The following is a 26,882-nucleotide window of genomic DNA, read 5'->3' as shown; positions in this document are numbered from 1 at the left end:
ACTCCATCCAAGTCAGCTGAAGCTTATATCAACGTCATTAAAAAATCAAACACATCAGCTGCCATTTCTGTAGCTCACAATATTACTGCCATGATAGTTACATGCTAAAGCCGAAAGATATAATTACACATCAGTCATGAAACCAGCACACTAGACCTTTCTCCAATGAGGGTGAACATCAAAAATACATGTCAACTGTCATACCTCTTCTTTTAGGAGATGTGTTTCTTGGAGAATAAAAATCTGGGCCGGTGAATCTTGGAGATACTGTACTATCCTATCCCTTCTTGGTCTAGTTCGCAGGCCATTAATATTCCAAGATAATATCTGTATAGGTCTCATATTGTTTTTGAATATAAGATAACCAATACCAACAAGTAGCCCAGCCTAGCTCCAAAACTCTCAACCAAGCCTCAGCAGCGAATGAGGATTTTGTAAAAACAAATTCCTGCTACACCCAACACCAACCCCTACCCCGTGCCACCCCCATCCCTCCTCCCCTCACTGGAAACCCATACCCCAATTATCTGGACAGATGAAGTCCAGGCAGCTGCATCCCAGAGATATCTGCGCCACTCTGCCTTAATAAATAAAACACCCCCAAAACAAAACACCCAAAGAACAATTAAATAAGATTCAAAAGATAGGGGAGAAGCGGGGAGGCCCTAACTATACTAGGAACCACCAGAAAGGAAGTGCTCCTCACACCTCCAGATCTACTCTCATTTCTTTTGACTTCTTTATGTAAAGAGGGGTACCCTCTCGATAACTACACTATAGGTTGAGCCACCTATTGGTCCCCTCCCCTTTACTTAGGCTGTTCAATTGCTCATCCGCTTCCTGTACCGACCTTATGTTATACATTTTATTGTTAAACATCACCTTTAAAAAGGCCGGAAATTTTAGTTGGGCTACCGCCTTAACTTTTTAAACCCTTCCAGTCTCTTGCCCAACACCGATTGCCTCTCCAAATTGCAGCTTGAGAGATCTGACCGAATCTCAAACACAAATTCCTTTGCCCGCACCGATTTAAATTTCAGTGCTAAATTTAGAATCTTATCCTTCAGGGCAAATGTGAGGAAGTTTATGAGAATTTTTCTGGGTTTGGGTCTGTTAGGGTTCCTCCGGAAAGGATCCCTATGTACCCTCTGAATTTCGAGGCTAAGCTCTTCCTCAGAGACTTCAAGCTGTAATGAGGTGTTTAGTAGAGAAACCACGTAGGGTCGAATGTCGGATCCTTCACTTCCTTCTGGTACATTCAATAAACGTAAATTATTCCTGCATGTGTTGTTCTCTAATTTCTCCACTCTGTCTCTGAGATCCCGATGTTTTGATTTTAAAAGTTCAATTTCTGACTTTGCCTATCCGAAATCTTCTTTCATATCCCCCACTGCATTCTCTAAAGTTACAGCTCTAGAATTAATGAGGTCGACTTTTTTTCCGAAGGATTCACAGTCATTCCTAATCTCCCCTTGGTTCGCTGTAGATGCTGCGAATCCTTCCTTTATGTCCTCTGTTAATGCAACAAAGAGATTCTCCAAACCTACAGGCAGAGTTAAAGCTGGCTGAGCCGACTGAGCTGAAAGGGATCCCTTTTCTTGTAATTCTGAAATGCTGTTATCCGACGCTCCTGATAGTGGTTGTGCTAAACTTAAAGCAACACTTAACAAATCTTCACTAGGAGTGCTCATATCCCCTGAAGGCATCCGCAGGTCCTTGGACTGGATGGACGGACCTGTGGCTTGGGAGACTAGGTCCCTTGGAATGGCTGCCGCTGTGGCTTTTTCTAATTCAGCTATAGTCTCCATTCCTATCGCATGAGCTATGTCCGAGGAATCGGCCATCAACTGTCACGACCCATGAAAACAGCTGGCTTTAAAAAATGGGGAGATCTCTGGGTAGATTCGGGCCTAATGAGTTGGAACACGTTGGTACAGCTTACAGAAGGACAGTTGACTAGGTTTAAGTACTACCAGTTGTCTGGTTGGTGGTCCAGTCAAAACATGCAAAGGGAAGAAAATACAGATATTCTTGATGTAATCGGCAGAAGGGGGAAATGGGTAAAAGAGTTATCATTTTGGTACAATTTAATGATCAAAGAAGAGGAGAGTAAACTGTACAAGGAGATAATAAAGTTATGGGGTAATGGTATAGCTGAGCCCCCTGAAGAAGTCTGCAAGGCATGGATAGACTCTTTTTCCCTTTCACAGAGGCTAATTAAACCTGCTAATTTAAGGCGCAACCACCTGTTTACGGCTCATAGAGTCTATTGGACTCCGGCAAAACTGCATAAGATAACACGAAACAACTATTATTGTCCCCGTTGTAACTATAATGCCGCTGATGATATCCACATTTTTTTGGAATGTCCAGCCATTCAAAACTACTGGAAAGCGATAATGGATTTTCTGGGAGATGTACTTTCCATAAATATTATATGTTCTCGCAGATTAGTCTTCTTTGGTTTACCGAAAGAATACAATATTAAGAATTTGGATACTCAATTTATTTTTTACACAATAGTTATTGCAAGGAGACAAATCTGCATGGAGTGGAAGTCAGCGGCTCCCCCTAGATTTGCAGTATGTTTGAAGTACTTAATAGAGGTGTGTAAAATGGATCTGGCTGGCCGATACGAGAATTCGCAGAATGTCTGGTCTAAACTGATGGTCTGGATAAATAGGTGAGCAGTCCTGTGATTATGCCAGAGGTTGTGTCGGTCCTGTCCTCCACCAGGCCTGGGGTGCCTAAAACAGGCCTGGAGGAGTAGGATAAGGAAAGCAGCCTACCTCTGGGAACTCCTGTCTGCTATGATACTGTTTTCCATGGCGGACTCGAAAAACAACAGTATAAGAGGCAACAGCGAGACCCATCTAGAGCATATATATTCTGGTGGCATATATGAGGACAAAAAAAAAAAAAAAAAAAAAAAAAAAGATTAGCATGGAAGGATGTGTAGAGGGAATTAACCAGCAGGACACTGACTCAAAGATCCAGGGCCTAATTGTTTGCCAATAACCAAAACTTCTGGCTGAACCCAAAATTGGAGTGTAATAAAGGAGTCACTTTAACCCCGCTAATAGGCACCCTACTTTTTGGCGTTCTAGGTTTGATAGACTTCCCTTTCACCTGGTAAACCTGAAAGGCAGAGTCACCACATGTAAGCTTTGCTCTTTCAACAAGAGAGACCTGATCTCCACAAGAAGAAGAGAGCTCGGCAGCAGCAAGAGTTTGTGACGCCGCCACCTCAGGGAGATCCTTTCTGTTATTAGTTTTTCCAGAGGTAGTTTTAATACATTTTTTAGCCTTTTTACTACTTATGGTAGCTTTCTTAGGACCCCCTATCGCCCCTCTTATTGATTTCTTTTGTGTTGTCCCAGCCTCTATCTGTAAACTTCCAGCGGTAGGAGAGGTAGCCTCCCGTATACTAAGGGGAGACTGTTGTGTCTCAAAATGCTGTGCTGATAAGGGAGCAGACCTCTTTACCTTTAAAACACCTTCAGTGCTTCTAATAAACTCCCCCGCAGCCTCCCCACCCTCTCCGACCTTACCGCTGACTTCGTTTTCTTTCTGCTCCTGTTTGTTTTCCTGTTTGTAGCCGTGATCTAGATCCTTCCCACACTGAAAAAAGCCAGTGATACTGGCTTTATTGCTCCCCCTAAGGAGACCCCGCGCTACTGCCTTACGCCCCCGCCTGAGCTCCAGCGCGGCTTCCAACTGGTGGGGAGGCATAGGAAAACGGATCCCCTCCACTTCTCTGCACATCCCTGGCTTCCCCAGCAAGCTCCTTTCCTCAGCGGCCCCTGCGAAAGAGCCACGCCCAGGGCCAGACCTCGGACCACCGACACCAGCCCGAGCCAACAGAAGCCCAAGAAGCAAAAGAAAAGTCCTCTCATGCGCCGCTCAACGATGCGGCGTCTCCAGTGACGATGGGTGGGCTCATATGTGTGCACGAACCAGACTGCTAACGTTAGAGGGGTTATTATATTTTTTAAGAAATCAGCTCAAGCTTATGTCCTGCAGCAATTGGTTAACCCATGTGGAAGGTGGGTCATCATCAAAGTTAAAATGATGGAGACCCTGTGTAAGCTGGTCGGCTACTATGGCCCCAATCAAGATGATCCTTCAATTCTTAAGACCATCTTTTCCCATCTATTAGATTTTCTCGAGCCAATAATCATGGCAGGAGACTTTAATATATTCCTAAATCCCGGCCTGGATAAAACCCCAAATAGTAGAACTGCTTTTACTTTAAATTTTCGTGTTTATCTTTTGGAGGTGATGCAGCAATTTGCCCTTTTAGACATATGGAGGGAAAGATTAGGCTTACAACAGGGGGTGTCATTTAAAAATCATAAATATCGGCACCAATCGAGAATCGATTATGTGCTGATAAGCTACTCGCTTAGGGATAGTGTCAATTACATCACTTATCTGGCCAATCATCTTTCTGACCACTCAAGGTTTTTTTTATGCCTGGAGAGTCCATCAGTATGGCTTAATCGCACCTGGTTATTTGACCGTTCTTTACTACTGATAGAGGAAGAAAAAACATTCCTGATACAAGAAACTGAATGGTTCTTTGAAGTTAATTTAGAGTCAACATCAATATTAAATGTGTGGGACTCTTTTAAGGCTTCCTGCGGGTCAGATTACAAGCAGGGCAAGCTTCAGGAATAAAAAATACAAAGAGGAGGTATCTTCCATCGAAGGGAAGCTGAAAGATCCAGAAGCTGATATATCTCTGTTAGCTTCGCCTGTAGCCCAGCAAATGTGGAAGGTTAAACAAGATAACTTAAAAGGGCAACTAGAGGGTATATTACAGTCCAGGCTCATAAGTAGATGGGAGGCTAGTAAAATCACCCATTTTGAATACGGAGAAGGTGCGGGCAAACTTCTTGCCTGGAAGGCCAAGTCTGATCGAGTAAGGAATCAGATTAAGGAGATCATTAGCGGAGAGGAGATCTTCTGCTCAGATGGGGAAATTGGCCTGGCCTTTCAGAGGTATTTTGAGGAGATATATTGTGAGGATAAATGCCTAGATGTTACCAAAACTGGTTAAAGGATATCCCCCTTCCCTCGCTAGGACAGGACCAACAGAAATATTTGGATCAAGCCTATACTCAAACTGAGGTTCGAGAACCTATCCAACGCTCCAAGTCCGGGAAAGCAGCGGGCCCTGAGGGCCTTCCTGCAGAAATATTTAAGATGCTGGGAGAAAAGATCACCCCTGTCTTAACGCAGCTGTTTAATCATGTGTTGGAGGTCGGTCTAGGGGTCCCAGCTTCTTGGAAAGTTGCTTTAATAATTCTGATATTAAAACCTGGGAAGCCTTCATCAAGTTGTGGGTCATATAGACCCATCTCGCTCCTAAATGTAGATTATAAAATTTTTACTTCTATTTTGGCAGCGAGATTGGGTCTTATCGTGGGTGATGTCCTTCATCTAGATCAGAAAGGTTTTATAAGGAATAGGCAACTCTCTGATCTCACATATAATTGGGGCTATAGATATTGCCTCTCCCTATTCCCTCCCACTGGCTGCTATGACTTTGGATGCAACCAAGGCCTTCGACAGAGTGAATTGGATTTACCTGTCGGAGGCCTTGCAGAAATGTAACCTAGGGTGCAGATTTCGTCATATAGTACAGCTGATCTACCAGAATCCGGGAATATTACAGAATCTTTCAAGATCACAAGAGGGACCAGACAGGGCTGCCCACTCTCCCCTCTTCTATGCGATCTCTATATTGAGCCATTTGCTCAACGGCCTAGGGCAGATTCCAACATAGTGCCATTTAAGTCTGAGGAGTGGGAGAGGAAGGTAGCTCTGTATGCGGATGACATTTGGGTTCTCTCTGCGGATCTACAGTCAGCTTTTCCAGCTGTTATTAGTTTGGTCAGGGAGTTTGGCTCTGTCACTGGATATGATATCAATGTTACAAAAACAGAAATTATGACTTGGAATTTGCCGGAGACACAGCAGGGTTATCAGCCTAGCTCCAAACCTACATTTCTGGGAGTTCATCACAAAGAAAGCCGAGATCAACTTAGCTATGGTGGCAAGGGAGTGTCGAATGTTTATGAAATCCTGGTCCTGTCTTCCTCTTTCAATTCTGGGAAGAACTAATTTAGTTAAGGTGACGATACTCCCGAAGATTTCTTTTATTTTTAATTGTATCCTTATTTATTTTGAAAAATCCACGATTGCGGAGCTTCAGAGTAATATTAACTCCTTCATCTGGGCATCTAAAACTGCTAGGATTGCCTGGAAGAAACTGAGGAGGAGAAGAGAAAAGGGTGGTTTGGTCCTACCAGACCTTCAGCTATATGCCTGGGCGTTCCAACTCACACACTCACGCATGTTATTGAGGATGCCAGTAGACACCGGGGCTGAAGGGATGTTTTTGGCCATGCTGAGGGTTGTTAATCTGTCAGAGAATGGGTTTCTTTCAAATTTGGAGACCTGAAGTTTAAAATAAAAATCAGGCTGAAGATGCTCCAGGGGGTAGCTAAAACTTGGGCCCAAGTCAGGGGGGCAGTGGGGCTTGACTATTTTTCCAGCTTAGCTTCCCTTTGGGATTCTCCTGGAACCCCAGTGTGCTTAAGAGACAGTTTGGCAATCCCCCTGAGGAATGCCGGGTCATTGGTTTGGGGAGACCTCTTTGAGGGCGGTACCCTTCCCCTCTAGGAACATCTCCAAGATAGGGTTGGGGGAGGTCTCTCTTGGTTTAAGTACTATCAACTTGCAAGTTGGGCTCAATCTCACCCGCAGAAGCATGCCTTGGGATGCAGATATATCTTAGAACATCAGCTTGTTACCAAACCCCCAGGGAAGGAAGAAGTCTCTTTTTGGTGCCAAACCCTGCTGGAGGAAGTAGATGGTGAATTTAAGCTTGCTGAGGAACTGTGGGGGGGTCTTTGCCCACACAGAATTGTGCTAAACTATGGCACAAATCTTGACAGATCTTATATGAAGTTGTGAAACCAGCCTGGCTAAAAAGAAATCATCTGTTCACCATCCACAGGGCTTATTATACTCCCCATAAACTGACTAAAATCTCAGTTGGACCTCCTGTCAGCTATAAAAAGTGTGGCCTGGTTTCCGCTTCAGATGCCCACATGTTTATGGAATGTCCTTCTCTTGCTACTTTCTGGCAGGAGATCGTAGATTTTTTGTCAAGTGTTTTAGGCTGCGTTATTAATATAAATTTGTCCTTAATAATATTATAATATTTGGTCTCACAGAAAACATCACTGGGCTTGCCGAAACTTTGATTTTTAATTCTGTTTTGTTAGCTAGGAGGCAAATCTTTATAAAATGGACGGAATCTAGCCCTCCTACTTTTGCGGACTGGCAGTCATCAGTTTTAGCAGTTTCAAAATTGGACTTGGCCAGACAAGAAAGCAGAAACAAGAAGGCATTCTGGAATCTTCTGAAACTTAGATGGAACTCTCAGATGATGAGGTGAACTCATGGTTTTTTTTCTTTTCTTTTCTTTTTTTTTTATTCAGAGTCCCATGATTATGCCGCCAATACTTTCTGGGCTAAGCTGTACGCTGCCAGGTTTGGTGGCGGTTAATCGGCGAAAGCCATCCAGCCCTTGAGCTTGGCCGGTGGAGTATCTCAGTGGTTTCTTCATTTGACACCCAGGGCAGGTCTGGCACTAGTAGGCAGGGCCACATTCCATTATTCCAATAGCCTACTCCCCTCGCACAAAGTAAGCTGGCCTTGAGACAAGCCAATCGTGAACATAAGAATGAGGGTAATGACAAAACACTTCAAAATCGGTTGCTAGCGAGAAAAGATCACTGGAAAAACCTATGGGACTACAAAAGGCAACCTCAAGACTCGAAATGGTTGCATATCTTCAGCCTGCTGACGCCCAGCAAACAGGCTGAATTTTGGTCATATATCAACAGGCTGACCGGTCACGGGCACGACCAGCGCAATGGGGTCGCCAGCCACACATGGGTCTCCCATATGACTTCATTGTACTGCAGTGCTCCACACCATAGAACGGCACATCATCAAGGAGTTCCTAGTAATGCCAGTTCGATCAACTCTCGTACAAGGATCACGGAAGAACAATTTGAAACTTTTGAAGTAGGAAATCGGGTATCTCCAATATTAAAAAACATCAGAAAGGATGGGCCCCGGGAGCCAATGGCCTGCCTGGAAGCGTCTTCAAAGAAGACAGTGAGTTCTGGGGAACCTTATTTACTCGGCTTTATCAGTTCTGCCTGGATAACTCAACGGTGCCTGAAGCTTGGAAAGGCTCCTTGCTCCAACCAATTCATAAAAAGGGCGACACTGAAGACCCAGTCAATTATAGGCTGATAGCCCTTTTGGATATTAAAGCAAAAGGATATGCAAGCCTCCTCCTGCAAGACCTGAAAAACTGGGCTAAAGATAATGAAATTCTTCCAGCATATCAGTCCGGCTTTAGGCCAGGAGTCTCGACATCCTAGCCCTTGCCTACCTGGTAGAACAGTCTGCTAAAGAAAAACAGCCCACACTCTTCGCATGCTTTGTGGATTATTCTGCAGCATTCAATGGTGTCAACAGGAATTTGCTGTGGAGGAAATTACATGATTGCGGGACTCCGCTTACCCTGTTGAAAGCAATCACTGCTCTCTACACCGGAACTTGGGTACGAGTGAAAGTAACGACGAACTCGGCAACCAAAAAAATCTACACAGACTGTGGTCTAAAACAAGGGTGCGTACTGGCACCCTTGCGTTTTAACCTCTACAATGCAGACCTCGGCAAAACAATTTCCAAAGCCAATTTGTTATCTCCGAAAATTGGGTCTACCAGACTATTTTTACTGCAGTATGCAGATGACATGGTGCTTATGAATCATAACAAAACAGGTATGCAACAAATACGGGATGCATTAAACAACTATAACAATGAAAATGACCTAACAGCAAATGTAGGGAAAACAAAGGTAGTAATCTTTGGGAAGTATACCAACAAACTAAAAAAACAGTGGAGAATGGATAACCTGAAAATAGAAACAACAACTAAATACAATTACTTACGGGTTTGGATCATGAGCAGTGGGAAGTCTGCAGCACACACTGCATCTATTGAAGCAAAAGCCAAGGCAGTGACGTATGCCCTCTGCAAACTGAATTCCAAACTAAGTAGTCCGACAACTGGACCCATTAGAAAGGTTATAAGAGCCAAGTTACTCCCCTCGATTACATACGGCCAACTAGCATTTCCTGCGGCATCAATCAACATCATGGAACGTGCCAATTGTCGGGCATTTAAACAGATCTTTCATATACCTGCTTGACCCCGTCTTCTCCTCCAGCAAGCACATCTCCTTCAGCCACTCCACCGGACTCCATTGGACTGCCCACATCTGCATCCACTTCAGCTTCAGAAGAACCACGACCCACCACCACCCGCAACAGATTCCTCACAGGAGCTGGAACAAGATCACCGCCGAGCAGCTCACCACCTCCCTCCGCCAGAACCCTCCCGCCAGCAACGGACCCCAACAAAGCAGCCAGCAACCTCACACAGTGGCTCAACAACTGCGCAGATGTCCTCGCACCACTGAAGAACCCTCCAGGCAGACCCGGCAGCAAGAAAGCCCCCTGGTTCACCGACAAACTCAAGATCTCCAAGAAGAACTGCCGCACCCTCGAGAAAGCCTGGCGCCATGACCAGACCACGGACAACATGTAGGCCCTCAAGCACGCCACCCGCAAACACCACCATCTGATCCGCACCACCAAGAAGACAGCATTCAAAGAACGACTGGATAACAACGCCCATAACAGCAAGGAACTCTTCAGCATCGTCAAAGAGTTCTCCAACCCCAGCACCGGAAACAATGACATTACCCCCTCGCAAGACCTCTGCAACTCACTCGCCTCGTTCTTCCACCGCAAGATCGCCGATATACACAACAGCTTCGGCGCACCAACCATGCACCCAACCACCGAACCAATGCCCCCCACCACCACCCTCTGCACCTGGACCCCGGTCAGCACCGAAGACACCACCCGCACGATGAACACCATCCACTCCGGATCGCCAACCGACCCCTGCCCCAACCACGTCTTCAACAAGGCCGACTCCATCATCGCACCCCATCTCCGGGACATCATCAACACCTCCTTCAACACGCCACCTTCCCGGAGAGCTGGAAGCACACCGAACTCAGCGCCCTCCTGAAGAATCCAACAGCGGACCCCACTGACCTCAAGAACTACCGCCCCATCTCGCTCCTCCATTTTCCTGCCAAAGTCATCGAGAAGACCATCAACAGACAGCTCGCCGCCTTCCTCGAGACGAACGGATCCCTCGACCCCTCGCAGTCCGGTTTCCGAGCCAACCACAGCACCTAGACCGCTCTCATCGCAGCCACTGACGACATCAGATCCCTGCTCAACAACGGGGAAACAGCGGCCCTCATCCTTCTGGACCTCTCCGCAGCATTCGACACTGTCTGCCACCGCACCCTAGTACAGCGCCTCAGCAACATCGGAATCCAAGAGAAGGCACTGGAATGGATAATCTCGTTCCTTGCCGGAAGAACCCAGAGAGTCCGCCTCCCCCCGTTCAGATCCGAGGCCACCGAAGTCATCTGCGGCATACCACAAGGATCATCACTCAGCCCAACACTTTTCAACGTCTACATGAGCCCTCTCGCAGCTATCGCACGCAAACACAACCTCAACATCATCTCCTACGCCGACGACACCCAGCTAATCCTCTCCCTCACCAACGACCCCGTCACCACCAGAACCAGCCTACACGAAAGGATGAAAGATGTCGCCGAATGGATGAAGAACAGCCGCCTGAAACTGAACTCAGACAAGACGGAAATCCTCATCCTGGGATCAACACCCTCCGCCTGGGACAACTCCTGGTGGCCCCCTGCCCTAGGCACCACTCCCAAACCAACGGACCACGCACGCAACCTGGGTTTCATCTTGGACTCCTCCCTCTCGATGACCAGACAAGTCAACGCCGTCTCGTCATCTTGCTTCAACATCCTGCGCATGCTCCGTAAGATCTTCAGATGGATCCCCACCGAAACCAGGAAGACAATCAACCAGGCACTCGTCACCAGCCGACTGGACTACGGAAACACCCTCTACGCCGGAACCACAGCCAAACTTCAGAAAAGACTCCAGCGCATCCAGAACGCCTCCGCACGACTCATCCTGGACATCCCCCGACACAGCCACATCTCCGACCACCTGAGAGACCTGCACTGGCTCCCCGTCAGCAAGAGGATCACGTTCAGGCTCCTCACCCATGCACACAAGGCCCTCTACGACTGGGCCCCAAGTACCTCAACAACCGCCTGACCTTCTACACACCCTCCCGCCAGCTACGATCAACCTGCCTTGCCCTTGCCGCCGTACCACGCATCCGCAGAGCCACCGCCGGAAGAAGATCCTTCTCCTACCTGGCAGCCAAGACATGGAACTCCCTCCCGATCCACCTCCGGCTGACCCAGGATCATCTCTCCTTCAGGAAGCTCCTCAAAACCTGGCTCTTCGAGCAGTAGCGGACCCCTCCCTCCAAGCGCCTTGAGACCCTTCCGAGTGAGTAGCGTGCTATACAAATGTCCATGATTGATTGATTGATTGATGCTCGGAACACCTTGGTACGCCTTGAATTTGGGCTAAACAAACAGCGCTATCAACACTTGGCATCATTTGTTCGGTACTATCGAGGGATCTGTGCTGCCCCCCAAACACAATGAAGGCAATCTTGAAGGAAATCTTTGTGAAAAGTAACAACTCGTGGGCCAACGGCCTTCTAACTGCTTGCACTGAATTGCACCTTGACTTGTCCAACTGGCAGGATTTAATTTATCAACCTGGAACCTTAAAAAACATTCTATTGCTATCTAAGGAAGAGGACTTGAAGGAACTGGAGGCCTCCAGCAGCAACATCAGGCTATTAGCCAGTTCCTTCCATGATAAACTGAACCAGCCATACCTTGACTCTGCCCTGAATAAGTCAATTGTAAAGCAAATTCTGTCCGTGAGATTGATGGCACTACCGATAAAAGACATCAACTGCCATTGGAAAACATTAGAGGCGGTTACTAGTTGCAGATTGTGTCACCAGTATGAGGAATCCATGGCCCACATGGTCTGTATATGTCACCGTTTGAATTACGCATATCACACTTTACTGAAACCCTTGTTTTTAAAATATGGGATATGCACCTGTTTAGATGCCATGAAACTTCTCTTTAAGCTGGAGATCCCAATGAAACTAGCAAGATTAGCAAAATTTGCCCACAAGGTGAAAGAACTATTACATAACGACTCAGTCAAAGACTAGGGACAAACTGTAGTTTTAAACTTGCGGTCCCCCCTTTTTTCTTAAACTAGTAATCACCTGAATGTTTTAAAGAAATGATTATGTTTTATATACTACTAACAGTTTTGTTAAATGAAATGATCATGTCTTATTTATTTTCAAAAAAGTGTCTGGACGGAGCGTTCTCCAACCAGCCTTTTTTCTTTTGTTAGCAATTCTAATTAATTGAAACAATAAACAAAATACAATGCTCCCCTCAGTGTTATGAGAGTGAGTACAGACACCATTTTGAGGCCCTGTCAGACTTGGAATGGGTTGACTGACTTTGTGCACCAACTCAGTTACCAAACCCAAATCCAGTAACAAGGATTGGGGGAGGAGAGCTCATTCCGACCACCCTTACCTCGGACCTTTTAAGGGAGCAACAGACCTTGCCCCTTAACAAAATTAGTACCCAGGGGGAACTATCTGGGGAGCAGGTCGCCATTTCCAATGTAGGAGAAATCAGACCAACCAGTGTAGGTCTATCGAGTCCCCTTCTCCCCCTGTTAGTTAGTAACATTCCTGCAGATTCAGACATGTTAACCTCACATATGGTGTCTTGGAATGTAGCTGGAGTCAAGACACGTCTGGTTTCCGAGGATTGGCTAGAGTTCATAGGCAAATATCAGGTCGTGCTATTGCAAGAAACCTGGGCCACCGCCCCGTTTTTTATGGTTGGATATGTAAATTTTTTTAAACCAGCAATAAAAGGTATCAAAGGGCGGGCGTCGGGTGGATTGTCCATATGGGTAAAACAGGCTTGGTGTTACTCAGTCTCCGAACTTTTTGTGGACAACCCGGATATATTGGCCATAAGGTTGAGCAAAGCAGGGGGGCAGGATATGCTTATTATTAACATATACTCCAGAGGCCTCCCGGGTGGACGATGTCCTAAGCTGATAGGCGCCTTAGATACTTTACTTACAGGTTGGAATAAAGGAACATTTATAATGTTAGCAGGTGACATTAACTGTACAATCGAGCCACTGTACATGCCAGAGGATAACTGGGGGTCTGCAGAAGACGCGACATGGAAAATCCCCGAACTCTCAAACAACAGACTAGTTAAAGCAACGGATGCTGCTTTGAGTTGGACTGCTTTCTGCCTTACTTGGGGACTCAGGGCAGTAAACGGTCGAACTAAATCGGATATTGGAGCCAATTTTACCTTTGACAATGGCGTCAGGAAGAGCCGCATTGACTACATCTTCTTAAAAATGGAATATTGGTGGCAAATTGTTGATATGGAAATTGTTATGCGTCCGGAAAGCGACCACAACCCATTGTGCCTGGAAATCAAAATGCAAGATCAGACAAGTTTAGCAGAACCTGATCCTAGGGGCCAAGGGGTTGTAACCATATCAAATGACCGGAGGAGATTGAAATGGTCAACCATATCAAATGATGTAGCGTTACAGGCCAACATAGAAAATGTGGTGAAGAATGCTCTAAATAACCTGGGGCCTGTTGACGTCGAGATGGGCCATAGTGAATTAGATAAGATTATGGGCATACATGCTAAGTGTTTCTCGGAGCTTAATAACCTTCTCTCCAAACCGTGTAAATCAAACACTGGGAACCGAATCGCTCCAAGAGCTAAATGGTATAATAGAGAGTGTAGAGAGGCCCATAGTCATCTAATAGAGACAGTCAAATCTAGAGACCTGAGTGCAGTAAAGGTGGCAAGGCAAAGGTACAAAAGAGTGCAATGGGAAGCGAAGAGGGAATGGGAAGATGTTTTTTGGGCGGACCTTCTGGATGCCAGCAAATCCAATAACCAGACCAAATTCTGGGACATTGTTAGATGTGGAAAAGATGGTGACTTTCGCACTCCATCTAACCATGTATCCCCGGAAGATTGGATAAACCATTATTCCACCCAATTTTGTCCAGGGGAAGCTGACCCAATGATCACATTGAACCTGCAACATACAATATCTCCTGGTAATGTGATCATGTCTTTCACAGAAACAGAAATGGAGATTGCATTAGGCTTAACAAAGCGGGGGAAAGCTCCTGGACTGGACCAAATTCCAGTAGACCTATTTAAAGCAAACATAGGCCTATGGGTACCCTATTTAACTCGCATAGCAAACACCATAGCGAGAGGTGCCCGTATCCCCAAGACATGGAAGGGGGCGGAGATCCTCCCAATATACAAAAAGGGAGATAGATCAAACCCAGGGAACTATCGCCCGATTAGCTTAATCGACTGCTTTCAAAAAGTTTTTGCTCGCATAATCCTGGCAAGGGTACATGGGTGGATGGAACTCGAAGGAATATTGTCCCCACAACAGGCGGGTTTCAGATTTGGCACAAGTACCATTGACCAGGTTCTTCGGTTTTGCATGATCTTTTGGAAGGTCGTTTTTCTTGGAGGAGGCACCATTTTCGCCGCCTTCATAGACCTTAAATCAGCTTTTGATTTGGTGCCGAGGGGAAAACTATGGCAAGTATTAAGGGATTTAGGAATGCCGGGGGAATTGGTCGAGATGATCATTAGACTACATGAAGAAAATTTTGCTAGGGTAAGATGGGGGGCCAAAGGGCAATTTACGGACTCATTTTCAGTCTCACGAGGAGTCCGACAGGGGTGTGTTCTCGCCCCTACCCTCTTCCTACTCTATATTGATCAGGTAGTCAAATTCTTTAGGACCATTAATACCGATGCACCATCCTTGGCGGGGACGAAATTCCCAATGTTGATTTTCGCCGATGACACCCTCCTCCTATCTAAGACCAGGGGAGGGTTACAGCAGGCTCTAAATCACTTTGAGGAATTTTGCAATAAAAATGACCTCCAGATAAATGTGGGGAAAACTAAGTTTATGGTTTTTTCCAGGAAAAAACCAATACGTAGCAGCGTACAACTAAACGGGGTTAACCTGGAACAAGTCGACAAAATGATATATCTGGGGATCACTCTGGATTCTCGACTATCCTGGAAAGCTCAAATAGAGACCCAACAATTAAAACTCGCCCAACTGACTGGCTGTCTTTTGCGTGAGCAAAAGAAAACAATCACAAAAAGGGTCGCCCCGGCTTTACAAATATATGATGTTAACATCAATACTGCTACACTTTATGGGGCAGAGCTCTGGGGATTTATGGACCTTACGGGTCTATACAGAACTCAGAGTAGATTCCTCCGTAATCTGGTGGGGCTGCCCCAATCAACCCCACTGATTCCACTCTGTCATGACTTGGGTTGCACCCCAATAACGGATTTGGCAAGATACAGGGTAGTGTCTTTGTGGAGGCGCTTATGGACATCCGAGGATTTGACACTCTTCGCAAAGGAGATATCAGAGGTGAAGGCTATGGGGGGTTCGGGACGAATTCCATGGCTTCGCTCAGTAAAAACGAGCCTCTGCGACATGGGTTTGAGTCATCTTTGGGTTTCCCCAGGCACCAATAATTTTCCCTCGAAAAAGGAATTCAAGGGCTTATTTTGGGCCTCAATCCGCCTCTCTTTGGCTCAAGCCTCTAGTTCTGGAGGTTTGACGGGTCGTTTTTTAAGCATTAAATTGGACCCTGCCCGTGAGACATACTGGGACCTTATAACTAGGCCATTGGACAAAAAATTGTACCATCAATTTCGGTGGGCTCATTACCCTTGAACTCCTTTACCTCATCTTGGGACAATACCTCCACAAACCTCTGTAGATACTGCCCTGGTTGTAGGGAAACCGAGGGTCATTTGCTTGTCCCCTATATAGAGAACCCCATTCTAAATGGATAAAACCCATTTTCAAATGCCTGCCCTGTAGAACAGCCTCGGAGGCATTATGGGTTTTAAAAACAAATACCTCTGATCTAATTGTGATAGGTCTGGCCAAGTACTTAGGGTGGGCATGGGCAATAAGAGCCAGAAGGAATGCAACTGTCTCATGATCACTTGTTTAATGTGTTAAATGTTTTTTTTTTTTTCGGTACATGTTAAATTCTATCCTCATGATGAGTTTTACCTAATGTCTGGTTTCGCTAATACATGGTTTAATAACGTTTTAACCGGGGTTTTTTTCCCCCATTTTAAATTTTGATAAATCACAGACTTCGTTTTACAATGAGATTCTGTAAAAGTGTGGTTATGTTTCCTTTTCTCCTCATTCCTTTTTCCTGAATTGTTTTTGAACGATTTGTCAAATTTGTCTTTTATGATTTTATCATCGAAATAAAGACATTAAAAACTGAGTACAGACGCCCACGGTGGATATTGAAGTGAGATAGACGGGGAATGAGGACAATAAAAAAATAAAAAAAATACATGTCACCTGTCCATAACTCAAGGGTCGATAATCTCAGAAAATGATTGTAGTGGCCCATGAAAGACTTAGGGGAAGCGTTGCCACATAATGAGTGCTTAGAGACCAAGTCTGGTTTCAGTATCTTGGCGAGTGGGTTGAAAGAAATTAAAGTCTGTCATCTGTGCTAATACCTGTCTACAAAAAATACTCAACACACCCTAAACATGCCAGAACTCCCGAAGCATGCAGGGAGAGAATAGCCATTGAATTTTCGGCCCACTTGACAATGGAAATCACCTATTGGTGATTGTGGACAAATACTCACAATTTACTTTAATTGAGGATCTCTCATCCACCACTCAGGAATGAATGAATGAATGTTAATCTTGTAAAGAGCGAACTTTGCCTAGAGGCATCAAGGCGCTGCGGAAAGGGCCAGCAGTCGAAATACGTGAAAGCCTCACACTGATTAGCTGGTAAAAAGTCAGGTCTTCAGGGCCTTGCGGAAGAGAGAGTGAGACTCATGTGCAGAAATTGAGAGAAGTTGGGAATTCCAAAGCCTGGCAGCAGCAACGGAGAAGGCTCTTCCCCAATCTTGCTCTCCTGAACCTGTGGACTTCCAGCCAATTTTTACTGGCGGATTTTAAATGCTTGGTGGGAACATATAATTGAAAAAGGCTTTTGATAACTTCTTAGCCTAGATTGTAAATAGCCTTGTGAGTGAGGCCTAGAGAAAGCCAAGGCACCTTACTGATGGACGGCGAGAATGAGTGGGGTTTAGGAACTGAGTCATTGTGCGACCAGATGGCATCTTGCAAGATAGGGTGTTCCAGCCATACTAAAATCTGACAATGGCCAACCTTTTAATAGTTGAGGAGCTCAAAGACTTTTTAGAGCATCTCAATATAAGGCTTCAAAAGAGCAATCCTCTGTGGCCACAGCCCAACAGACTGGTTGAGAGATTTATGAATACACGGAAGAAAGTCATGCAGTGTGCTACCCTTGGAAAGTTCAATTTACAAACATCTTAAACTCCACATTGAGAGCTTACCTTTAAACACCTCAGTCAATCACCAGTCAAAGTCTAGCGACATGGATGTTTGGCAGAGCAATGACAAGCAACATACCTCAGTGTACCAATCAGAGAGAAAAACATGACAATGCAACTCATATGAAGAACAAAAGATGAAGACATATTCTGACCGAATATGACAAGCCAATAATATCGTCTTCCAGAGAGGAGACAGAGAGCTTGTACGTCAGATGCCGAAAAGAAAATCTGATGCTGCCTTTGATTTAGAATTTTGTCAAGTAGGGTCAACCAAAGGACACATGGTCTCTGCCCAGAGTCCTTGGAAATCCATTACCAGAAACTAGTTTTTTAAACTTTATATGAATCCAGGGGAATTCATGATGGCTTAATCGAAGCTCAATCTTAAAACTTATGTCAACCATCCCTGATCTATCATTTATTAAAACAACTGACCTCCTTTTGGTCCAGTAGAACAAAAGGACCAAGGCAGCAGACCAGGTCAAGCACTACGGATCATTTGGTTCCCAAGTAATAATGGTGCAAACTCTTCCAACATCCGCTGCCGTAGGATGCGTAAATGATTACAATATCAAGACAGAGTAGAAGGTGCACTCGAATAAAGTCAATATTAATAATGATTTTTTATATAAATTCTTCTTTATTCAAAATGTTTTCAAGCAGCATAGGCACAGCCAACGCGTTTCGTTCCTCTTTTTGCCTTTGGGAACTTCGTCAGGGCAAATAATTACGAACTTAGAAGTCTGAAGTGAAAAATCGAACTGGATGCGGCTCAGCGTAATAAACCGTACCGGCCCATAATGATATCCTTAGTAGCCGAATAGAATACGTCGGCTGGTCGTTGCCTCGAGTGACTCTATTCCATGCGATAAGTTCAAGTTCCAAAATGGTCGTGAGTGGATCAGATCAGGTAGATCAGTGAGAGATATTAAGTAAATAACGTCTAATCACAGTCCCAAAACTGGATTGACACTGAGTTAAACCACATCAGAAAGTATTCCAATGGATTCAATTATAAATCTGGAGCCGCATATAATCGTACTCCCACGCTGAGGTCCCCCGAGGTTTAATAAATGCAAGTGTGCTCTGATTCAGTGCGAGGTCGTGGTTTACGGAGCGCCGAACCTGTGATATGATTTCGGCTCCAAGACCCTGAACGCCGCGCACGTTGAGGGTCTTGGAGCCGAAATCATATCACAGGTTCAGCGCTCCGTAAACCCCGTATTCTATTCGGCTACTAAGGATATCAATATGGGCCGGTATGGTTTATTACGCTGAGATTCATCCAGTTTGATTTTTCACTTCAGACTTCTAAATTGCGCCTGCAATACACTGCTGATGACGTCACATATTACATCCCTCATGACATGGTCAGTGACATCATATATATATATATATATATATATATATATATATATATATATATATATATATATATATGTATATATATATATATATTCACTGAAAAAACCATAGGTTTCACCCCAGTTATAGTTAGGAATTAGCATTTAAAAAACCTATTAAATTCACTGAAAAAACCATAGGTTTTACACCAGTTATAGTTAGCTGGAAGTTTTACTCGCATAAACCCATTGAAATTCCCACGTTATAGTTAGTTGGACTCACTATAACTTGCGCGTGCAATGCACTGCTGATGATGTCACATATTACATCACTCATGACATGGTCAGTGACATCACTCATGACATCACTGATGACACCATCCTTGTGACAGAGTGACAGACCTCCTTTCACTGTAATGTAACCCTTGAAACACATATTCAAAAATAGAAACTAAAATGTTTAAATATTTAAATATCTGTATCTGTGTCTCACTTTGTGTATAAGTGGCTGCATGGGTTGGTGAGTAGCTACATGAGTGTGTATATGGGTTATTAGTTGTTTTTTTGAGTATCAGTATCAGTGTCTGTATGGTTCGGTGGGGGATATTACTTAGAGCACAGATGCATGAATGAGTGACTCACTATTTGTATGTATTTTGAAGACAGCATGTGTGCAAGACTGTATGGGTGGATGATTGTGTGTATTGGTGGGTTAGTGAGTATGTGTTTTTATAATTGATTGTTTAAGAGAGTAAATATGTTTCCGTTTCTGTAGAAGTATGTGAAGTGGTGTGTATATAGCAGTATAATCAAGTAATGTTTTTTTTGATAGTTTATATGCATGTGTGAATTTGTGTGTGAGTAACTATATGGATGAGTATTAGTGTGTAACAGGATGTATAGGTGTATGAGTACATATGATGAGTAAGTACATGCATGAGTGACTATATAGAACTGTTGGTGAATGAGTGGATGTGTATGTAGATGTTGGAATTACCTAATAAGTTGTTGTAATTGGTATTGGTTTCTCCTTTTTTAAGAAAATGTTAGTTTCTATTTTTGAATGTGTGTGTCAAAGGTTATTTTATGCTGATAGGAGGTCTGCCACTTTGTCACAAGGATGTTGTCATCAGCTAACTATAACTGGTGTAAAACCTATGTTTTTTTCAGCGAATTTAATAGGTTTTTTAAATGCGAATTCCTAACTATAACTGGGGTGAAACCTATGGTTTTTTCAGTGAATTTCATAGGTTTTTTAATAGTAAATATCTATAGGTATGAAAGTAATACATTTTATTACAAATTTTAAATTGTGTAAATATTTTTTTTTATTGTTTGCCCCGGTACGCGCCCCAGGGCGCACCCGGGGCACGTACCGGTGAACGTACGGGTGAGCGTAATGCTATGGAGCACCCCGGGGCGCGTACCGGGGAGCGTCCCGAGAGCGCTTTTCTCGCGAACGAAAACAACATGACGTTCCGCGTAGTCGCGTGATGCGCCGCGTAAGCGTGACGTATCGCATAACCGCGTGATGCGTTCTTTTGGCGCGCTGCATAAACGCACCCGGAAGCGCTCCGTGGCGCGACCCAGAGCGCGAAACGTAAGCGCTCCGGGGCGCGTAGCGTAAGCGCGTCGGGACATGTGACCTGAAAATAACACTTTTCATTGGTTCTCAACTTTTTTTTTTCTCCAAATGATGAAAGCCCTCTCCTTATTTCCTCATTCTTACTTTCTTCTTTCAGAAAGCAAGAGCTATTTGTGAGCAGAGAAATGGCTTCAGTAGTAGCTGCAGCTGGTGCACCCCCACCACCACCACCACCACCCAGAAAGGAAGGTCCACCACCCCAGATCCTTCCAGGAGTTGAAGAAGAGGAGGAAGAAGATGATGAGGAGGAACACCCTAGGAGATTCTTGCGGGAAGAACCTAGAGAAAGGCATGTGAAAGTGCATTATATATGGCAGTACTTTTCCATCCCTGCTGGGCAAAAAAAAGTGAATGCCCCACATGTCACGTGTTTGATTTGCAACCAAGTCCTCTTCAGGGGCAACCCAAATAAAAAGTATTCCTTTGGGAATTATACGATGATCCGCCACGTGGAGAGGTGGCATCCTAACAATTTGGCACAGGCTGAGGTACGGGACATGCTTCAGAAGAACAGAGATCATCAGGCCAGCACCTCACATTTATAAAATGAAACCAATATTTTTAAAGGATCTCTGTCAATTTTTTCTCCTTAGGGTACGCGTACCGGGGCGCGCCCCCCCATAAAAAAAAAATAATAATTAATGAAACAGTTAGCATGAGGAAAGGACACAAACAGAGTTATGTTAAGAGAAAAAGAGCTAGAAGATGACCACTGAGGGATTGTTTATTACATAGTAAAAAATTAGAGAAGGTGTAATTGGATGAAAGTGAAAAAAGTAAAATGGCTAAAGGAGCGAAAGAAAGGAAGAGAGAGGAAGAACACTAAAGTAGAGATAGTGTGAGACTGATTCGCTGTTAAAAGAAAAAGAAAGGACAGTAAAAAATGGAGAATGAAGGGTAGTGGCTGAATCACGATAAATAAAGAACAATGAGGAAAAGTGAGAAAAGACCAGGTAGTATAAGTAAAGAGAGGTGAAAGAGGGAGAAAAATTGAATTACGAAAACACATGTCGAGTGACAAAGAGAAAGGACAAAGAGAGTAAAGGAAACAGTACCTGAATGGGTTTGAGTAAAATAGCAAAAAAAGATAAGTAATGCAGTGTGTGTGACTTATAGGGAGTCAGTGGGTGTAGGTCGCAGTGTGGTTGTGTAAGGTGTGTCTGTGGGTGTGGCTGTGTGGAGTGTTTCGGTGTGGGTGGAGGTGAGGGTGTGTGAAATATGTGTGAGGAGTGTATGAGTGTGGGGTGTATATGTGTTCGATGTATGTGTGTGTATGGAATGTGTGTGTGTGTTTCAGGCGTGTGTGTGGGGGGATTTTTTGTGTGTATGAGGCGTGTGTGTGGTGTTGTGGGGTGTATGTTACAGGTGTGTGTATGTGTTGAAATGTGGATGAGGTGTATGTGTAGGAGTAAGGTAAGGTAAATAATTAAGAAAAAGAGAATGAGTGAAGAAGCAAAGGAAGGGATTAGAGGGTAAGTAAAGTAAAGAAAAGGGATTGAAAGAAGTTGAATATGAGATAGGAAATCGGAAAAGGGGAGTAAACATGTAGAATAAGAATAAGTGAGTGAAACAGAGTAAAGACACAGGAGTGTGTTAGATTAAGAAAATGTTAGTGAGCTTAAAGCAAAGGGTGATCACAAACTACATTTTTCTAGTCATACTTACCATATAATAAATACATTTTTTAACTACACTTTGTATCTGTGAAAGAGAGAAGAAAAAATAAGTTATAATTAGTAAAATATGTATTTTAAATTAAAAGATCCAAATGAAGAGGTTAAAAATCATAACGCTCTATTTAGAAATAAAGTTAGAGTGAAGAACACAGAAAGGGAAATAAACTAAAGTAGAAGGACAAAAAGAGGGAAAAAGAAATAGAAGGAGAGCAAATTACAAAGAGTAAGGCATATAGATTCACTGAGAAAAAGAAAGAGAAGAACAGAGAAATGAAATGAAGGTAAGAAAGATACTAAAACAATGTGAGTTACCAAAACTAAATCAGGAAACAGTAGTAAGTAAAAAGATAATGACTGAGACAGAAAACAGTCTAATTAAGGATGCATTTAGAAGAATGAGGAATACAAGATAACTGAGAGTAAATGAAGAACAGTCATAGAGTGAAAGGATGAAGGGACACAGGATAATATACAACGATTGAGGAAAATGGACTGAGAAAGTTATAAGGTAGACACACTAAGAGAAAAACTGAGTGAGGTGGAGTACAATTTTATTTATTTAATTTCTTCTATAGCGCAGGAATCAATCCCGTAAGGGTATCTCCGCGCTGAGCCAGCTATAGAATTTTCAGTCAGTGCGTCTGGGGAATTAGGTGGACAGGAATGCTTCTTGATAAAGAAGGGTTTTTAATGTTTTCCTAAAAGGTAGGTAGTTAGTGGTGGATCTAACATCAGGGGGCAATTTGTTCCATAAGGCAGGTCCAACCGAGGAGAAGGCACGGTCTCCTTGTCTGGATTTCTTTGTGACCGGAGGTTTTAAAAGGGCTTGGTTGCTTGAACGAAGGGACCTGCTGGGCTGGTATAGCACCAGGGATTGAGACAGGTATTTAGGGCCTACACCATAGATACATCTATGGACCGTGCAGCAGATCTTAAAATCGATACGCTGTCGGATAGGGAGCCAATGAAGTTCCCTCAGCAAGGGTTTAGAGGGGGTCCTAGCTGGTGCGCCCATGACCAGTCTTGCTGCCGTGTTCTGGACCACCTGCAAGCGACCTACTGCATCAGCATTCGCTAGTGTCAGCAGGCAGTTGCAGTAGTCCAGACGGCTGGTCACTAGTGCCTGCACAAGTGTCTTTCTGTAGGTGGCAGGGAGATACGGAAAGACGCGTCTAAGTAGGCCAATAGTGTAGAAGCACAATCCTGCAATGTAATTGGTGTGCTCCTTCAGGGTTAGCTTTTGGTCCAACTTCACCCCAAGATTTTTTACATGATCTTTCGATGTAGGTGCAGGGCCAAGATCAATTGGCCACCAATCAGGGGACCAGAGGATACTTGCTTTACCAAAGAGCATGACCTCGGTTTTTATGACATTGCATTGGAGGCAATTCGTCGCCATCCAACGTGACACCGCCCTCATACCCTCAGCAAAGTTCTCCTTGACTTTAGAGTCAAGGGAATTAAAAGGGTAGAGGAGCTGGGTGTCGTCAGCGTAGGAAATCGGTGTGAACCCATACTTCCGCACAATCTCAGCAAGGGGGGCCACATATACATTGAACAATGTAGGGCTAAGACATGAGCCCTGTGGCACCCCCTTCGTGAGCCCCCTAGAGGTGGAACGGAAGGGGCCCAGGCTGACAGATTGTGATCTCCCGGAAAGGAAACTCTCCAACCATGATAGTGCTAAGCCTCCGATTCCTACTCCTTGCAGACGGCTGAGAAGGATGTTATGAGCCACAGTATCGAAAGCTGCAGACAGGTCCAGCAGCACTAGAATCATGGAGCCACCTCTATCCTGTGACATTTTGATCTGATCCGTCACAGAAAGAAGGGCTGATTCAGTGCTGTGGTTGGGCCTGAACCCAGATTGTGATTGGTCCAGGCCCCCTGTCGCTTCGATAAAGCTGGAAAGAGTGGTGTTTACATGTTTCTCTGCCAGTTTGCTGATGTAAGGAAGGAGAGAAATCGGACGGAGGTTGGAGAGTTCGGACCAGGGCAAGGTGGAATTTTTTCGTATGGGGTTCACCACCGCTTCCTTCCAGGCTGATGGGAGCAAGCCCTCAGCATAGGAGAGATTAAGTAGTTTCTGGATGGGAGGTCCTACTATGTCAATAAGAGGGGAGATGAGTTTGGCAGGCAGCAAGTCAGTGGGGGAGCCAGTCTTTACTTGGTTAATAAGTTTGGTCAGGCCCTCAAAAGTTATTTCTGGGATTGCCAGAAGAGTTGTTGCAGGGGTCAGCATAGAGGACATTTCAGGGGCCTTGTTTCCCAAAGGATCTGAAACGGCCGTGATCTTTTTGTATATCCCCTCTATTTTGTGCTTAAAAAAACTGAGATATATCGTCGCACAAGGCCTGGGTGAAAATATCTGGGCTCTCACACACCTCAGGATTAGTGAAGGTCTGAATGATTTTAAAAAGCTCTCTTGTTGAGTTACCTGCCTCTTCAATTTGGGTTGTAAGGCCTACTTTCCTGGCCCTTTTTATATTTTTATAGTAGGAGGTCATTGCTTCCAGATACCGAGACTTATCTTCTTCCTTGCCTGTTCGTCTCCAAAGTTTCTCTAATTTTCTGCATCCCTGCTTTTCGGTTTTTAGGGTCTCGGTGTACCAGGCTTCCCTTTTGGCCATGGTGTTTTTTTTTAAATTTTTCTGAGGGGCAAGAGTGTCAATAGCCATCATCAGAGTAGAGTTGAACTTGGAGAGAGCAGTGTCGATGTTGTCAGAGTTGGAGAGAGTTGGCTGTTCCCATATTTGCATAAGTTTAGCAGGAGTTATTTTATGCCAGGGTCTGCGTTTAATGTGCTGAGAGTGCGGGCGAATCATGGGATTGGTTAGATGGGCAAAAGAGAAGTTGATCAGTTTGTGGTCAGACCAAAAGATGTGTTTAGGGGAGTAACAGTGAACATTCGGATGAGAAGTAAGAATCAAATCCAAGATATGACCACCTGAATGAGTAGGTTCATTGTTTCTTGGATGAAGACCTAAGAGGGCAAGGTCCGCGAGAAAGATTTTAGTATCTGGATGATCATTGATATCAAAGTGAAAATTAAAATCCCCTAAGAGGATAAAATCTCCATTAGCTTTCATATGAGGAGCTAGCAGTTCGGTAAGGGCAAGAGAGAACCCCGCATTAGGGCCAGGCGGGCGGTAAACTAATGCTCCTCGCCAGTGTACCTTGGGGCTGAATGTAAGATGGAAAATTAACACTTCCATGGTGGGTAGCATGACTTGGTCTAGGACTGTGATATTCAGAGTGTCCCTGTATATGATGGCAATTCCACCTCCTACTTTCACAGGTCGATCAAGCCGGAGAATTTTGTATCCTGTGGGTATCCCCAGAGTGATAGTAGGGGTAGTGTGGGGTTTCAACCAAGTTTCCGTTAGGAAGCAGATCTCTGGTTGAATACTATGGATAGTATCCCATAGTTGTGTATGATGTTTAGGGAGAGATCTGAGATTCAAAAGAAAACCTTTCAGGCCTTCTTGGGGGCCTATGTTGTTTGTGGGCCGCCCAGCAATAATATGAGAGTCCATAGCCTGGAATCCGCATTTAAGGCATGAAAAAGGGCCCTCTGGGCAACAGACAGTTTTAGCGGTGCAGGTATATTTTTCCTGGGGTTGTAGTGCTCTCAGAGTGTGTGAGGCATACCTGAATACGGGGGTTAGCCTAGAGTGGTCCATCATGGCAAGGACAAGGTGGGTGGCCCCTAGCCCCGTCCAGTCGCGGACGGGCGCAGACGGGCCACTCTTTGGCTACTCTTCGGCGTTATCTTCGGCACCCCTGCGCGCGACCGCTGCGCGCTCGTAGGGGGCGAGGGCTAAATAGCCCCGGTACGCTCAACTGCTAGAGCGCTAACCGCCAGCAGTTCCAACAGGAAGTGGTGTCCTCCCCTTTCCAGTCAGAGGGAAGACGAAAACATCGCTCTAGGTACGATTCTCAGGTCAAAAGTACACAGAGTGGAAAGTGTGTGCCAGAATGCGATCAGCGAATATTTTTAAAACGATAATATTCCGTTTTTAACAGAAATTAAAAACATGGATTTTAGCAATTCAGAGATTGCACTTTGAGCAGTGCTTACAACAGGGCACAAGTAAATATTCTCAGGCTAGCTAGCGGGACAGGAGGTCCTGCCACAACCCCTTAACGCAGCGTCAGTGAGAACAGGCTCAGCCTAAATAGCCCCGGTACGCTCAACTGCTAGAGCGCTAACCGCCAGCAGTTCCAACAGGAAGTGGTGTCCTCCCCTTTCCAGTCAGAGGGAAGACGAAAACATCGCTCTAGGTACGATTCTCAGGTCAAAAGTACACAGAGTGGAAAGTGTGTGCCAGAATGCGATCAGCGAATATTTTTAAAACGATAATATTCCGTTTTTAACAGAAATTAAAAACATGGATTTTAGCAATTCAGAGATTGCACTTTGAGCAGTGCTTACAACAGGGCACAAGTAAATATTCTCAGGCTAGCTAGCGGGACAGGAGGTCCTGCCACAACCCCTTACCGCAGCGTCAGTGAGAACAGGCTCAGCCTAAATAGCCCCGGTACGCTCAACTGCTAGAGCGCTAACCG

This window comes from Lissotriton helveticus, chromosome 4_1, assembly GCF_964261635.1.
Source record: "Lissotriton helveticus chromosome 4_1, aLisHel1.1, whole genome shotgun sequence".
Taxonomy (NCBI): Eukaryota; Metazoa; Chordata; class Amphibia; order Caudata; family Salamandridae; genus Lissotriton; species Lissotriton helveticus.
Note: the sequence above shows the minus strand (reverse complement) of the source record.